Below are 17,649 nucleotides of genomic sequence, written 5' to 3'. Positions count from 1 at the left end.
CATCCAAGCAACATTTTAACCATTTACAACATCCCAGTTATTGTAAAAATAGCCAAATCAGCTATAACTTTATAATCAATATTATATCTGGATTTCGGATGAATAGGATCCTTTTTACGATCTTTTATCACCGATCGCCTTCCTCCACAAGCTGTACAAACAGGCTGTACCGATGAATAAGGGTTCCTAGTAAATCCGGCTAACGATGACTTTCCTGGTTAGCAATACTGTAGAGGAAATTAGGCCTTTTCCGAAAGTCGAATTTGTGGCAATTCAACGATGGTTGAAAACGAAAATTTGTTGCTTTTCTAACAACCAGTTCCATTAAAGATAGAATCGCGATAGAATCGGTAAAGTCAAGAAGGGCGATATGCTAAAATTGACAAGTCGAAGAAGTTTCCACAAACAGTCATATTCTTCTAAGGATTCTGATGACCGCGTGTCATACATTAGTTATACCAAAAGTCAAGGGAGGCAGAGCGATAGGGCGACAGAGCGGCAAAGCGAGGCTGATCTGACCATTTTGTTACTATGGAGCCCAGTGGAAGTAGGGGTTTTTGGTTAAGATCAAGGTGACACCATATGCTGCTATTAGATTACAGCTCACCCCCCTTAGAGGACATAAAATTTCGGTCAATACTTTGCCTATGTCAGTATTTTTAAATGAAGACAATAGCAGAGAAGAACAAGTGAGCGAATATTGAATGTGAGTCGATTGATTTTGGAAGTCACCAAAGATGTAATTATTCTAAGTTCTATGGTAGGAAACCTGCAACCTCATTCCACGCGAGAAGATTCCACCATACCCAAGACAACAGCCGCAGGCTGTATTGCGGATCAAGATGCTTCTGCCAAAGTTGATAAAACGTTTACTCCGTTCCTTAATTGCCATAAGGAAAAAAGACGATAAAAAAACAAAAGTTTGAGTTGGAAGAAAGAAAGATCGATGTTTTTTAAGAGCACTAATATGTTAAGGTGCGTACACGACGCTGTAAAGAGCCATGAGTCCTGAAAGACTTTACAACAACAGACCCAACACGATCTGTATGGCTTAAACGCAACTCTTATTTCTACATCTATACGGTTTCTAAGGTTTGGAATCCCAAAAATTCACACAACCTAAACGCTCAAACACATTTGAGTAACACTATAAATATAGTGTGTGGAAATATAGTGTTTTGTTTGTGGAATAAAAGTTGTCTTTTATTATGTACCTAAGAATAACAACCAGGATCTGATATCACTTGCTGTTGAAGATCCAGCTTTTTATTCTTCAAATGATTGTATATTTTCTGATGAATGTATTCAAATGTTCGTACGGACATTCTAGTATACTCAAAAATTTTCTTTCGTCATTTTTGAAATATTCAAAAAGGTAATAGTATTGTCCATAAATGTTTCCACTCTTGTTTATGCTTCCTCTTGGTTTTAAGCAAGATGCGTTTTCATAAGTAGCTGTTTTCACTTAGCTTTACTTACTTCATCGGACAACATCATGTTAACAACTACCGAAGGCTTGCTAGCTGACGCTCTGCATCGTGGCTGAGCAAGTTGCTGCTTCATAGCTCATGAGTCATAACCATTCGCACCTCTTGATTGCGAAGTCAGTTTCTTGCCAAAATGATGATGAGAGTTCTCATTGGACAATTTTCATACATAAACCACAATCTCAATCGATCAGAAGGACTTATCACTCTGATGTCATGTAAATGATACTTATTTTGGAATTTTGGTTTACACAACAATAAATATACATAATGAGTTCGACATGATACTGTAGTCAACAATTTGAGCTACCCAGCGCATTCGCTAGAATCCATCCAAATATTGCACAAGAAATCAAAAAACCAGAATATGCCAACTATCCCCCATTTCCCTAAATACTAAAATGAGCAAAAACGGATAAAGTTAAACTAAAACGTAGGTATATCATATACTTAAAAAATGCTTTATTTAAAACGGCAGGGACGGCTAATCGCGACACGCGAATCGCATGTTATTCATTGTGGAGCAAATAATAAATCAAAAAAAAAGCATTTGTTTTTTTTAATTCTGACTTAAATATGTTGGTTGGAAGCAGTTATGATGAATAAAAATTGTGCTTCAAATTAAAACGAAAAATGCCGGTTAGATAAATTTCATGTTTCGATAAAAATCGAAATAATTTAAAATTTGATTCCTTTTCTTTAAAAAAGTCATTCTAGATTAAATTTTAGAAGTAAGAGATCGACAATAGAATGATGACTAAGATAAACGCCCACAAAAAAAAACAATCAACTTCTGAGAAATAAAAGAATAAAAAACATGATTATGCAAAAGAAGAAATTAAAAACACTAAATTTTTCTTATCCCACATAACATACTTATTTAATATTCATGGAATTTAACTGAAAAAATATGTCTTCTTAAGAAATACCAGAAGTCTGAAATCCAAATGGAATGGGAAAGAGTGATTCACAACTAACCGGTCTTAGTTACAATAAATAACGTTCTAATTACCATGTCAATTAAGTATCAGTTTGAATAAGGTAGAAGGAATAGACGCGTCGACGATATTGCGCGATAACAAAGATGAATGTTGCGCAGGTGTTTACGTGGGGTAAATGGTAATAAACAACTAGTTTGGGACCGTGTTTACGTTCAATTCAATTTAAATTAAACTTTCCGGAACAACAACTGTTTAGTTTCTAGTTTGTACTAATGTTTTAGCAAATTTGATAAAATTAACTTTTTACACAAGAATAACTAGTAAATAAGTGATTTATTTAGTGCCTTTGTTTTCCTATACTGAATTTAGCTCAACAATGAATCTATAAATAATAAATGTATCAAATAAATCAGTGTTAAGTACTTTAAAAAATCTTACTGAAAAAATAATATGCTCAGTGGCATTAAAGACTTTTTAAAATACACTCATGACCCTATTTTCCTTGGCAGCACAGCTGCTTCGTAAATTAAAGGTTCACACGTTCATATTAAAAAAAAGTTGCCTTTCATGCCTTGATACATAAATAACTATTTATTTTATGGTATTAGCACAGAATAGAGAGAAATATAGAAGGGATTTTAGCTGTCAGGAGGCTAGTTGGCACAGCGGTCTCGTACTCTCGATAATATTCTTCGTCTACGAAGGATAACTTTCCAGGTTATGATGTTAATAAATATAATTTATTATTACTTGCATGTAAACCTTTTAACTCATTTAATTTAAATCCTAATCGAGAGTTGATCCATTTGGTTGGAGCTTATCCATCATATACGAAATGAGTAGAAATGGGAAAAAATCCTTACCTAAAGATATTTAAATTGTTTATTACATGAAAATAAGTTTTAGGAATATCTTATGTATAGTTTTTATTATTGTTCTTACCATAGATATTTAAAATAAAGTAGGTGTCATTTTGTAAACATTTTATACCACATCTTTATAATGCAGTGTTGTGATCTTCCATTGTAAGAGAAACGTTCTTGAATTTCTCAATAAACAATCTATAAACTGCTGATATGCTTATAAAGATCGTTGGGTATTATAACATCTGTGGACGTGGGTTTATGAAATAATTTGAATTTCAATATCCCAGAATTATAATCTTTCTTATAACTAAATCGAGAAAGTTCAGTGAGTCATTAGATTCGTTTTCAATATTCAATTCAAGCTTACTCATATTATTGATAATATTACGAGAATTATTAAAATATCGTCAACGTACTTCCTTTAATACGTAATATGTTTCATAAAAAGATTCGAAAATTTGTAATTCTAAACTCTTTGTAATTAAAAGTAAACACATTTTAAATAGATTAAATTACAATAAAATATCCATCATTTGTATAGTAAAAAGTCATCATTCAGCTTTCTTTGCTGAATTGATTTATTGTGATATAGCAATTGACCTGATAATAGCAATTTAGCTGAAACCGGTCGTTAATTTTATATTCGCCCTTTATGTGTTTTGCGTCTATTTGTGTAATTGGCATTTATCCTAAAATGGTAAAACCAGGTTGTTGACATTAACATTTAACAAAAAACTTGGACGACTTTTCTAATGATAGTTTCAAATTAAACAATGTAATTTAGTACGTTTACTAAAACGTACATCTAGAATTTGCTGCTGACAGAAAAATTATCATCCATTAGCGGGAGTGATGTAATAAAATACGGCAGTGGTTAACAACCGCTATTCCGCGGAATATTGGTGATCAGTATTTTACTTCTAGGTGTTCTAAGAATTTAAGGATAAATTTAAATAATTTCATTATTTAATCACATCCAGTGCGAATTGCTTCCTAATAAACTATACCCAGGGTGTAAGAGAGATCAAAACAAAAAATGTTAAAATCACAATTGCAAATTTCTGGAAATGAAAGTATGAGTTAGTTCCATAATGATAAACATTTCTTCGGTCACCAGCATATCCCCCAATGTAAATTTTAGTTTATTTATTAAACTTAATCAAACTTGATAATATAATTTCAAAGAAATATGTTAATACTAATACAAATATTGTATGTTGTTAAATAGTGAGTTTAAAGATGACATAGCCCCGGATTCGTAATGAAAACATCCAGGTATTAGGTTGGGTTGAATCAACCAGTTGACAAAAATTAAAACAATTTCACAATTATCAGTTATAAAATTACATAATCGTAAAGACTGAAATAATTCCCAAAGCTTCAGGTGACGTGGCAATATTATGGAAAAAAATGATGAAAAATTATTAGAATAGGAAATAAGTTTACTCTTCATATTTTTAGTGTATACAAATAACCCAACCAATCCCATGTTGAGGTCTACATCAGATTAATTTTCAATACCAGAATGCTAGACGATGTAAACTGCAAAAAATAACTTGGGAATGTAGAACTAATTATCTAATTGTAAGAGGAATTAAACTTCTAATGTCCATATTTCAAACATATTATCCCTACAGAAGTGATTATCAGCCAGATATTCTAGACATCGCATTAATTAAGAATCTCAATAAATTAATAAATCAAGAAGTGGTAGTTGATTTAGATTTTGATCACCTTCCAGTGATTTTATGTTCCAAACTCACACTGAATTTAATCCAAAACAAGAAACTATTAATTAATTGACGCATTTATAACAACATATTAAAAAACAACTTCAGGATTAATGACTACCGTCTTCAATCTAACAAACAATCAATGATAAAACCAGTATCATTCTCGAAAGATATACTATAGCAATTTTGTAACTATTTCTTGTCATGTGAAATTTAATTTCTCATAAATAAGAAAAACAATCGAATTTGATGCGTGCCCAATAGAATCTTTTCAACAATATTTAAATAACATAAAACCCTATAGCCACCAAATATGGAAAGCAACTAATGAAGTATACTGGTTTTGGTATATTCATAAACACCTTCAACACTTTTAATTGCACAACTTTTGCGTTAATGTTTAACAAAAACTTTTATCCGGTATTGAACCGTAACTTTCAAAACATTAAAGTGAACAAGATACGGTAGATTATTAAGAATCTAAATAATTTGAAAAAGTCCAAGACCTGACCAAATCCCTACGTCAGGCATAAAAATCTACCAGAAAAAGAAGTGCATATCTTGAAAAGGCTGTTCAATGTATTTCTGGCACTAATTATTCCCAAGTTACTGGAAACATGCCCAAACACACTTATGTTCTTAAAACCAGAAAAGTCCAACAACATCACTTGCTAACGAATGATTAGGTTATTAACCACATTTTTCAAAATCTTAGAATATAACTGCCAATGTGAAACAATGGACAATCTGAATGTGATTCTTCACTTCCAATTTGGATTCAAAAGGCTCTACTCGACCGGCCATCAACTGTAACGATTATCGAACGTAATTGAAAATTGATTTGAAATGAAGCAATATTCAACCGCCCTATCCCTCGACCCAACTTTTTGATCGCGTTTGGATAAATGGATTCATTTACAAAATATTACACCTGGATTTTGACTCCTATATTAAACACATATTGATATCCTTCATACAAAACCGATCCTGCTCTATTAAAATCCACAAATCCCTCTTATAAATAAAAAAGGTTTCTACAAAGATACCTCCAACTAGTGTTCTTTGACCTACCTTGATTAATATTTACACGAGTGACATATCACATTCAGATGTTCTTATGATGGCATACACGGATGATACTGCTTTAATTACTCAAAGTTTAGAACTCGTAGGTGGAACGAAATGAATCTATCAAGTACCTTGCTATTTCCCTTGACACAAAATTAACTTGGAAATATCACATACTCTAAATAGTGAACCAAAGTTACGGAAAGATATTCCTTAATAAACAGAAAATTTTGGTTTTTGTATGAAAATACTTTCATGATATAAAAAACTCATCACAAATTCGAAAATCTAAAGAAAATTTAGGTTTAACAAAACAAGATACTACGTATAGCAGTAGACTCGGTGTGGTACATTTCTAATGATCAACTACACAATGAATTTAAAATAGACAGTATTGTAACTTTTATTACCTCAATAACATCTACAATAGGCGACTTAAAAGGAAGTTACCGCAAAGACTTCTGCTTGAATATGAAATATCAATAAGAAATTAAACTGATGATCATTGTTTTGTAAGTGACGAGATCGTTTTCGAGATGTAATTTGGTAATGAAATGTATTATATATTATGACATATAAGAGTAAGTTAATTTACTGGTAAGGCAATAAATTAATCAAAAAAATTCAGTACCCTGTGGAACCGTTATGGAACTGAATTAAAAAAACTACATCAATTTGAAAAGAACACACTTTGAACAACCCTACACATAGAACCAGAAGGTTGATCTTTCACAATACAACTTTTTGTTTTATAAAGACGAAAGACTAAAGCTGTATCAGTTATATTCAAAATTTTCTGCTCTTTCTATCAGTGCACAACGAAAACCGATTACAAGTTTTATTAAAATTTATTTTTTCCACAAATCCAGCCTTACAGCTGCGTTTTTGTCAAGCATTAAGTCACATCGTATTTACAGTGCCATATCTTTCTTATATGATACGAACAAAACTCCGAGATTATATAAAAACGATAAGAAATTTTCCGCTCTATATGGTGGTATTTAATAGTAATCGATAACTTGACTAAAATGTTGACAAGAATCAATAAAAAATAGAAATTAATAATTTGATAGAATTAAGAGCCTTTAAGACTACAGATTTTGTGGACATATTGGCCACACTTAGCACATATATCATATATATATATATATATATATATCATATATCACTTTCCTGTTAACAACTCTGTATAGTGACATATCTGTACACCACAACTGTAACTATCTTTTCTTTGGGATATTTTTCAGTTTCTTCTAATATGTATTGTACGAATGGGTGTATTCATGATATGGGTTTTAATGTACTTATGTATGGGTTTGTGACGAATACAACAAATATATCGATTCTATATGATCTCGGAGTTTTTTTCGTATGATATCAAGTTTTGACTCTGCAAATATTTAAATATCGCAATTATATGCGGTTTTCGTAGTTTTAGTAGAAACAATGATTGTGCAATCAAGCGATTGACGTTACAGTATATAGCGAAACATTTCTTATCGATTCTCTATGGTCTCGGAGTTTAAAACATACTGGTAAGGCTGTTTTTGGAAAATAATAAATTGGCCTTTTGTGCCACGGCACATAAGTTACAGAGCCATATCAGATATAGTTCTACAATATACTGATATTCAGATTTTGGCAATTATTTTACAACTCTCTCTCTCTTCCATCAAGGAATTAAAATTAAGAAATAGAAGCTGTGGGCACGTTTAGGGAAAACAGGAATCCATTGTCATCATTTTTGAGTGCAACTACAATAATGCTTCTAAATGGAACCATAACTACGTCGTAAACATAGCCTCACACGTTTTACAAAATTTTGCCAATCAGAAAAAGTAACAACTGATAAAGATTTACAAATAACATGAAAGGATTAGATCGAGGCGATCAAAATCTCAGCAAATATAAAGTTATGAAATGGATGTGATGTTGGTTTACATCCCAAAAATATTTCATAAACTATCATACAATATAGCACCTGCATTCTATAATAAATTATTTCTTAAACCATAGAAAGTTAATTCTGCTGTAGCAGAACATTGCCCATATCTTTCTTTAAAAAAATGTTAGAACTAATCATAACAATTCCAAATTTTAAACCAATTTTCTCTTCTATCTTGACGAGCAACCCTGCTACTCAGTTCATTGTAGTGATTGTTGTAAACCGATTAACACGACAAATAAGAAAAGAATTTGATGCATGCCCAATAGAATCTTTTCAACAATATTTAAATAACATAGATCATTATAGCCACCAAATATGGAAAGCAACTGATGAAGTATACTGGTTTTGGTATATTCATAAACCCCTTCAATACTTCTATTTGCACAACTTTTGTGATAACGTATAACAAAAACTTTTATTCGTAACTATCAAAACATTAAAGTGAACGAGATACAGTAGATTATTAAGAATCTAAATAATTAAAAAAACTCCAGGACCTGACCAAATCCCTACGTCGGACATAAAAAATCTACCAGAAAAAGAAGTGCATTTCTTGAAAAGGCTGTTCAATGTATGTCTGGCAATAATTATTTCCCAAGTTACTGGAAACATGCCCGAACACACTTATGTTCTTAAAACCAGAAAAGTCCAACAACATCACACTTGCTAACGAATGATTAGGTTATTAACCACATTTTTCAAAATCTTAGAATATAACCGCCAATGTGAAACAATGGACAATCTGAATGTGATTCTTCATTTCCAATTTGGATTCAAAAGCCTCTACTCCACCGGCCATCAACTGTAACGACTATTGAACATAATTGAAAATTGATTTGAAATGAAGCAATATTCGACCGCCCTTTCCCTCGACCCAACCTTTTGATCGCGTTTGGATAAATGGATTCATTTACAAAATATTACACCTGGATTTTGACTCCTATATTAAACACATATTGATATCCTTCATCCAAAACCGATAATTCTCTATTAAAATCCACGAATCCCTCTTAGACATAAAAAAGGTTTCTACAAGAGTACCTCCAACTAGTGTTCTTTGACCTACCTTGTTTAATATTCACACGAGTGACATATCACATCCAGATGTTCATATGAGTTCATATGAGCTCAAAGTTCAGAACTCTTAGATGGAACGAAATGAATCTATCAAGTACCTTGCTATTTCCCTGACACAAAATTAACTTGGAAATATCACATACTCTAAATAGTGAACCAAAGCCCAGAAAGATATTCTTTAATAAACAGAAAATTTAGCTGTTAATGTGAAAATACTTTTCTGATATAAAAAACACACATTCGACCATTCATCACCTATGCCTGCGCTGAGGAAATTCGAGTGGCAGTAGACTTCGAGTGGCACATCTAATGATCAATTACACAATGGATTAAAAATAGACAGTAACCTTTATGACATCTCGGTTTCACGAACGCTTACCATACAGAGAAGCACTACAACCGCATGAACTTAGCAAAAGGAATATCCAGAGGCGACTTAAAAGGAAACTAATGCAAAACATCCACTTGAATTAAATAATAAGAAATTGAACTAATGATCATCATTTTGGAGATATAATTTGGTAATGTAAAAAAGTCATGTATAGTAATAAGTTAATTCACTGGTCTGTCTTCTTCAATTTGAAAAGAACACATAGAACAACCCTACACATAGAACCGGAAAGTTGATCTTCCACAATACAACTTTTTGTTTGGTAGAGGCGAAAGACTAAAGCTGTATCAGTTATATTGAAAATTTTCTGCTCTCTCTATAGGTGCATAACAAACTCTGATTACAAGATTATAAAATTTATTGTTTCTACAAATCCAGCCTTACAGACCTTTTGTCAGACATTAAGTCACATCGTGTTTACATCGTGGCAATTACTTTACAACTCTCTCTCTTCCTAGGAACTAAAACTAAGAAATATAAAAGCTGCAGGTACGTTTAGGGAAAGGGTTTCCAAGTGCAATGATAACTATGTCGTAAACATAGCTTCACAAAATTCTTCCAATCAGAAAAAGTATGTCTAATAAATCAACAACTGATAATGATTTACAAATAATATGGAAGGATTAGGTCGTGGCGATCAAAATCTCAACAAATACAAAATTCGCCAGAAAAATAAAAAATCTTTCGAAAAAATCGTTTCAGAATTAAATGAGTCAATACAAATCTTATTTTCAATGCAACTCCTATTTTATTGAAACCCTTCTTCGGGCAGTCGAACTATTCTTTGTGAATCTTTTAAGATATCTCTTCCACAGTGATATCCTTCTAAACGTTTCTTATAGATTTGAAAAGTTATGTGAGCAATATAATATGTTTACAAATCGTTGGTAATAATTCTTGTCTGCATCAGTATGGATACCTCCAAACGAATCCTTAGTAAACGAATTTTAAATCGAAACCTTTTTATATTACTGCCTAACCACATTCCATTTAGTAACTCAACAAATATCGGCTATGCACTTAACGTGATTAACTTGTTTATATTCAGTGCTTGTTGCACTTGTTGGACATATCCTTCTCTTAAATTAATTATTCAATTAATCATATCAAATTGGATAAGGGACTCAAATCAAAAAAATTATCAAAAAATTAGACTGCAATGTCTTGTTAAAATCAGGAAATTATGCAGTTTCTGAACAGTATAATAAAGTATTGAATTTATTTTTATAGAATTGCTTATACAAAGTAATTTTTTCTGCAAGTGATATCCTTGTTTTCTGCAAAAATGACGCAATTTTATGCTGCGTTCATAAAAATGTAAATCCAAAGTTCATAAATCTAGAATTTTTACGAACACTAATTCACATTAGTGATTTAAATAAAAAAGTTATTTATCACTTCTTTTTAATAGATTATAATTAAATATAACCCACTAACTAAGCTTGTAAACAATTCACTAACATAATAATTGGAAAATGGATAGTTTAAAAAGATAAAACAACAGGATAAAATCCTCCCACATTTTGCGTAACCTTGAAAACAATTACTACGAGTTATATCCGGTAAAGTTACTTAGCATATACTTGTTATACCCACAAGAATACTAAAAACGTATTCTAACGGTACGTGGTCGTTTCGTCAATAATAAACTCTTAAAGTCAACGTTTACGTAGCGGGAAATCGATGCTCCTCGTAACTAGGAGGAGAATCCAAGCTTAGACTTTGTAAAAACGTAAACCTGAAGAGTGCAATATTTAAAAAGAAACGTGTATTTACATGTTATAAGTAAAGCTAACGTTAATATATCAAAGTATTTATATTTACATTGACACTTTTACTCTTTTTTATATTTTTTTATGTATACAAAGGTAGGAAGATGATGAAGGAATTAAAGGTAAAATTGTAATTGTCAAGCAAGTCATTGTAGCATGTGGTCATCTAAAAATAACTATCTACCTGTTCGGTACGTTGACTTTTTCTGCCCGTTCGGGACCGGTTTTCGGACGAAACTGGACAACAAAACAAATATATCGGCCGCACACACCATGCACACACAGAAAAAAAAAATTAAATCAATGAAAAACAAACACCCGAACACAGCTGACACATTACCGAATGTGTTTCAAGAAAAAAAAACGAGACAAACACCAAAAATAAACGAAAAAAAAAGGCGAAAACAAAAATATTATTTTTCAGTTAAGTTCAAAAATTTCTTTACAGGTACACTTCTTCAACAGCCATCGTGTACGAACATAAACGTTTCATCGTGAGTCAAACATAAAAACTGCATTTTGTTTGATCATATGGTTTCAAAAGATTAAAAAAGACTGTTTGGTTGAGGATTAGCTTTTTTTTGTATTAATGATTTGAGTCGGTTTTCCGGCGCTGTACCGTCTCTCATCGATTGCTTGCGAGGACTGAAGCGGCCCCGAACATGACTCACATTGAGAATGCACCGACGCCGCTTTCTGAGTCGGCGCCAAACCGTACACAAAATACACACAACCGGGGAAGCGAGTCTCTCTTCCTCTCTGTCAAGCCCGGCGCACACCGTTACCGAGCAAAACGCATCTCCAAAACGCCGACACCATCTCTATCGTGTGTCGCTTTTCAAACAATAGCCTTTACAAATTTGCAACAATCAATAACTGGACCCCTTTTTCCATCCTTCTCTCACCAACTACTTTTTTCAAAGAGGGTTTCATCATATGTGGGTGCGCAATGTTTACGCAACTTAAATATTTATATTGCTTTCATGTAAGTTATAAGAAGATTAGCTGAGTGAGGTTAAATAAAAAGGATTAATGTAAATATAATTTTGATTTTTTCTTACTAAATTAAAAAAGTTGCAGAGAACTACTTTAATATGGCATAAAAAAAGTTGTTCGATACTTCAAAGAGGTCTTCTCTGGGATTTGATTGTATTTTTCTTTGTTGTATGTGTATGCCAAAATGATTAGTAGATTGCTCTGTCCATAATTTTTCTTTTATCAAACCCTATTACTCACTTAGATTATTACACTTAAAATAATTTCGAAGAGTTCTTCGAAATTATGAAAAACTTGTTTAAACAGTTGTTTAAACAAGTCCAACTGGAATCGTAAATATTGCTACATTACCTTCGCTTAGAACTACCCGAAGTTGTAGTTATTTGTAAATTAATATGATATAAATTTTGATAACTATTAAAATGACCATACTGTGTTGTGGAAAATAAGCAAGATAACAGTGAAGCTACATCAGAGAGTGAATCACAAAACAACTGCTGATTTAGATAATATTACTACGGCTAAAACTGGTGCAAATGTCATAGCTAGCAGATAACACTTCTGGTTGATGATCTGATTCCGATAGTCAAAGCTATTGGTGTCGAAATACAACGTATGCTGATCAGCATTGTCGTTATGGTCAAAAGAACCTGTTTGTCGAGGATATCCAAAGTCCTCCAGGTAACCCTAGATACCATTTGCGCTTGGTGTAAGGAAGAGAATCTTTCGATAAACCCGCAAAAGACAATCGTTGTGCCCTTGGACTAATCCGCCCAACTTTCCAAGGTGATGAAGGAAATCAAATATCTAGGAGTAATCCATGGAGTGGACATTTGCAAGGAGTTTTACACAAAGCTACACTATCCTTGTGAACTTGTTGTACTTTTTGGGAAAAAAATTGGGATCTGTAAAAGGATCCCAATTTCCCGGAAAGACTTCAGTTATCAGTAAACATTCACGAATTCAACGAGTAGCTGGATTGGCAATCTCTGGTGCGATAAGCACAACGCCAACTCTAGCAATGGATGTTCTGCTTGACTTATCTCCTTTACATTTGCATATAGAGAAAGTGGCTAGTACTACCATTTACAGATTTAAGCAATATGCTCAAAACTGTTCCGACATGTCCTACCAATGGGTTGCTGAAAATATTAGAAGCATTGATATTGTGCTATCAATGCCGTCAGATTTGGCGGGACCACTATCAGTGATTAATGCTCGATACCAGATTGTACTGTCTCAATGGCAATCCTGGATCGAAAACGAAAATTCTCTGGTTCAGGCAGATATTTGCATTTAAAGAGTTATCCATGTTGCAAGATTAATGATCAAATAAAAACCATATATTAACTTCTAACTTGTATTTATTTATGTAAAGTCTTTCCTCGTTGTTAGTTTTCTTTTGCATACAAAGGTTTTTCAATTTGAATGTATCTTGCCTGTAAATTTAAATAAATTATTTACAAAAGTTTTTAATCTAAGGCTATTTTTAAGTTTTTTTGTTTAATTGTTAACTTTTTTAAACATTTACATTTATATGTTTCTTACTTTAACTTATAATTTTTTATCATAATCACTAAATCATCTTTCCAAGTTTAACATCACTTATACCACTTTTCTTGAATGTTATCTTATGGTTTGTACTCATTATAGTTGTCGCTGATGATGGGGTAACCCGAAACTAGTACGACTTTATATAAATAAATGCAAGTTAGAAATTAATATATGGTTTGTATTAGATATTTGCATGTTTACAGATGGATCAAAAACGCCAGAAGCTGTCGGGGTACGAGTTTTCCTCATATTAAGCAAGCTCACAGCCTGGGTACGTATTGTACTGTATACCAGGTGGAAGTATTTGCTATTGACATGGGTGCTAAAATCCTTCTTGAGAGAGTGCTGAAGAACATGACTACGATTTTTTCTCAGACAGTGAAGCTGTTCTCCAGGCGCCGAAAGCCGTGAAAACAGCAGTTGGTGTATCATTTACGTTGGCCAAACATAGGATTGGACTGTTGGCTGAAAAGAGACTTCGCCTACTGTGGAACAGGTCCACAGTCTCCTGAAATGAGAGCTAAGTTGTTTACTAACAACGCCACTGTCAAACCCGGGAATATTTTAGGACTTGCTCGTAGCAGCATTAAAATTCTAATGGATATCTTTACTGGGCACTGCCGATTAAAGACACACCTCAACTTGTTGGGCCTAGCCGACTATGTGCGGAGGACGAGGAGACGTTTGAGCATGTTTTATGCCAGATTCTCGATTTCTAACAGGGTACAATAGATCCTAAGGGTCGTGGTGCAATGTTGGTTGGTTCGCCTACCCGATCTGTACTTATAATTTTTTATAATTTAATGTAGAACATATAATACATATATTATATGATGTAACATTACAACATAGAAGAAATCATAGGATTTCTTTATGCTCCATTTACCCTCCCAGACTAAAGATAACTACAGTTCATGAATTTTGTATAGTCTATGTTGGTTTTCCGGTATAAACAAATTTTAATGATTTGCGGTTTGGAATAAGGTGTTTTCTTCCTATTCTTACCAACTAATTATTTTTCAATTTTGTATACTTTCAGAGTATTATATTAGATTTCTTTCGCTTTTTTGTGTTTACTACATATTCTCACAAGTCTTCATTTTATTTATTTCAATTAGTTGTTCTTCAAAATTTATGAAACCAAATATATTTGAATGGTAACACGCAGTATACGTTCAATTGCAGTTTTAGTACGCCATAAACATTGATAAGGGCAACTTCAGCTTTGGCAAAGAAGGCAAATATTTCTGTTATAAAGGTTACAGCTTAGAATGCTACCTAGTTTTGATACTACTTTTGACCAAAGGGCAGAATGAAGTGTTGTGACGACAATTTGTGCACTTTAATTTAAAGAATTCTAACGGCAATCAAAAGTATTTCCAAGTTCATATATTCCTTTTACAATCAGACAGAACTTTGAACACTCCAACTCTACAGAAAAGATTTCTTTGCTGAGAGAAAATGTTAAAAAAGGCAATCTCTGAAAATGGAGAGAACAAATAGTGATACCGTCAAGATTGAGAATAGCAGAAACTACTTATATTACATAACTCTATACTCCAATTCTATACTATCTCACTGATACACGTAGAATCCGTATTTAAATTATTCCTGTGTTTTTTAATCATCACGCTCAGCTTATCACAGCAGCAATCCACAGAAGGTGAAATAGAATAACAGAGGCATGATATGGTGAAATGACTCCCATGGGAATTCCTAGTAGTACTTCTTGTACTTTTTTCTCTTCCCTATCGTAGCGTTGGATGATGGCCTCGGATCCATTTTCTGAAGTTTTCTCTCTTCCCAGCAAGCCTCAAGCTGCATAGTCTTCTTTCGGCTGGTCGCAAACTGTGTCACTGTTTCTTTCCTTGCTGTTATCAGTGTCCCTATGGGTCATCTGCCCTGCGGTCTGGCCTCCATGTACATCCGTGGTTTCCTCATCTTACGTGGCTAAACCAAGACAGCTGTGTCTCGTCAATCATTCTCCGGAAGCATTTCATTTGGACCGCATTAATTCTAGTGATGGGCGGTATTTTTGAGGAGCGTACCGCTTCCACGCGTTTTTAAAATACCCGTTACAGAACGTTACTAATATACTTACATATTTGTAGTGATGGTTCGGTATTTGAAAAACGATATTTTGGAGCATTATTCTAATGGAACATACCATTCCTACGCGATTTTTAAACTACCCGATTCTGGGGTAGGGAATATATTATTTTTTCTAACTCGCTACGAAACCAGCTATGTTTTTGCTCAAGGTCACGGTATTTTGGAGCGGTATTTTGGAACGGTATTTTTGTGTAGCGACCGTTCCTGGAGCGCGACACGGTTATGAGCTGTATTCCCATCACTAATTAATTCTACTGATGTCCCTTTTGTTTGCGGTCCAGCTTTCACTTCCGTAGGTAAATATAAACTCAATGACCGCTTTATAAACCCTTCTCTTGGCTTTCCGGCTTCATCCTTTCCAAACACACACCGACTTAGGGCATAGTAAGCCTTGGTAGCCTTGTCCATTCTGTTCCTGATTTCTTCAGTAAGCTTGCCCTCCTGGTGAATTGTCGTGCCCAGATGTTGATAGCTGTTGACCTGGTTGTGAAGTTGACCATCACATTTGAAGTGCATGTTATCCACATGTTCCTCTGTCCTTGTTACCAACATAACTTGACTCTTAACCTTGTTCAACATCAGCACAGCCTGTTGGAATTTCCTCTCCGAGACTGCGATGTAGACATCATCTGCATATATCAGACTATATGAGCATGCCGACAAACGAAGTTTCTGTGCTTCTCTTGCATATCTTCACCACTTTATCCATAAAAGCTACGAATAGTAAAGCGGATAAACTGTCCCCCTGTCTAACACCTTTTTCCATGACGAAGATATACTCGCTGATACGTGGATCTGATGGCCTGCATCAGTTGTGAGGAAGTCCCTTTTTTCTCTAGTGCTTTCTAGATCTTCTGCCTTGGTACCTCATCAACCGCAGGGTGTATTTCCAAGAAAGCTAGGTATGCCGATTTCTTTAGGTTCACTTTATATATGTGATGACGATTTTACGGACTTCAGGAAAGACTTAATACAGCTTTTCATGCACTACACGTTATTTCTCCAGCAGTTATTCCTTCAAGACAGACTGTCCGCATAGAAAGATGGTATCTAGTCGGAAAGAATTATTCCTGTGCTGTTATAACAATTATTTATTGATTTTGTGTTTATGACAAAAAGAAGTCTGGAATTACACTGCTCTGATCATGGATAAGAGACTCTTAGAAGAAAAAGTCTGTACTGCGGAAATAATAGATTGCATATTCTAAGCTTCAAAAAGCTATTTGCATTAGAATAGATAGATGACAGATATCAGTCTCCAATAAAAGGTTTCGTTTTACTTTCATTCAGTTAGCAGGAAAAGTACATTTATACCATATGTGGTTATACAGTTCAGGCAGAAACTTATTTGCTTATTCTGGCAGATTAGAAAGTAACTGATTATGTTATTAGAAGCAGCTGATAACTTTTTTTAGTTATTTTAGAAGATGAGGGTATCAAAAGGCAAGTTATTTATTATGAAGTATATTTGTAGTTAAATTTGCAATTAACTTTTAATTTGCAACTTTAAGAGTGAGTCGAAAGTAATGGCAGAATATATAATAAGGTTACGTACAATCAGACGATAATAAGCATTTCTAGCTGGTCCGGAAGTCATCATTTCAATCGGTGTAATCAATTAGACACAAGCAGTACAGCCAAATTTCTTTAATAAAAAGTTTAGACAAATTTTTTTCTTAAAATAATAACTTTAAGTAATAAAAA

General features: G+C 33.4%; 1 protein-coding gene across 3 annotated transcripts in view; it reads right to left on the bottom strand.

The window, feature by feature from the left end:
• The window catches only part of LOC111416328 (ras-GEF domain-containing family member 1B-like), a 116,704-nt gene that overhangs the window by 71,126 nt on the left and 27,929 nt on the right, over positions 1–17,649 (bottom strand). For 2 of the 3 annotated variants that reach the window (XM_023048321.2, XM_023048329.2), the window contains exon 1: positions 11,468–12,017. The exons of the other annotated variant lie outside the window; for it this stretch is intronic. The gene's annotated coding sequence lies outside the window, so the exon portion shown is untranslated. Of the gene's footprint in view, positions 1–11,467; positions 12,018–17,649 lie in introns of those variants that run through there. 3 annotated transcript variants of the gene reach the window in all.

Source organism: Onthophagus taurus, chromosome 1 (genome assembly GCF_036711975.1).
Source record: "Onthophagus taurus isolate NC chromosome 1, IU_Otau_3.0, whole genome shotgun sequence".
Taxonomy (NCBI): domain Eukaryota; kingdom Metazoa; phylum Arthropoda; class Insecta; order Coleoptera; family Scarabaeidae; genus Onthophagus; species Onthophagus taurus.
The sequence above is the reverse complement of the archived record's forward strand: the minus strand, read 5'-3'. Positions and strand labels throughout refer to the sequence as shown.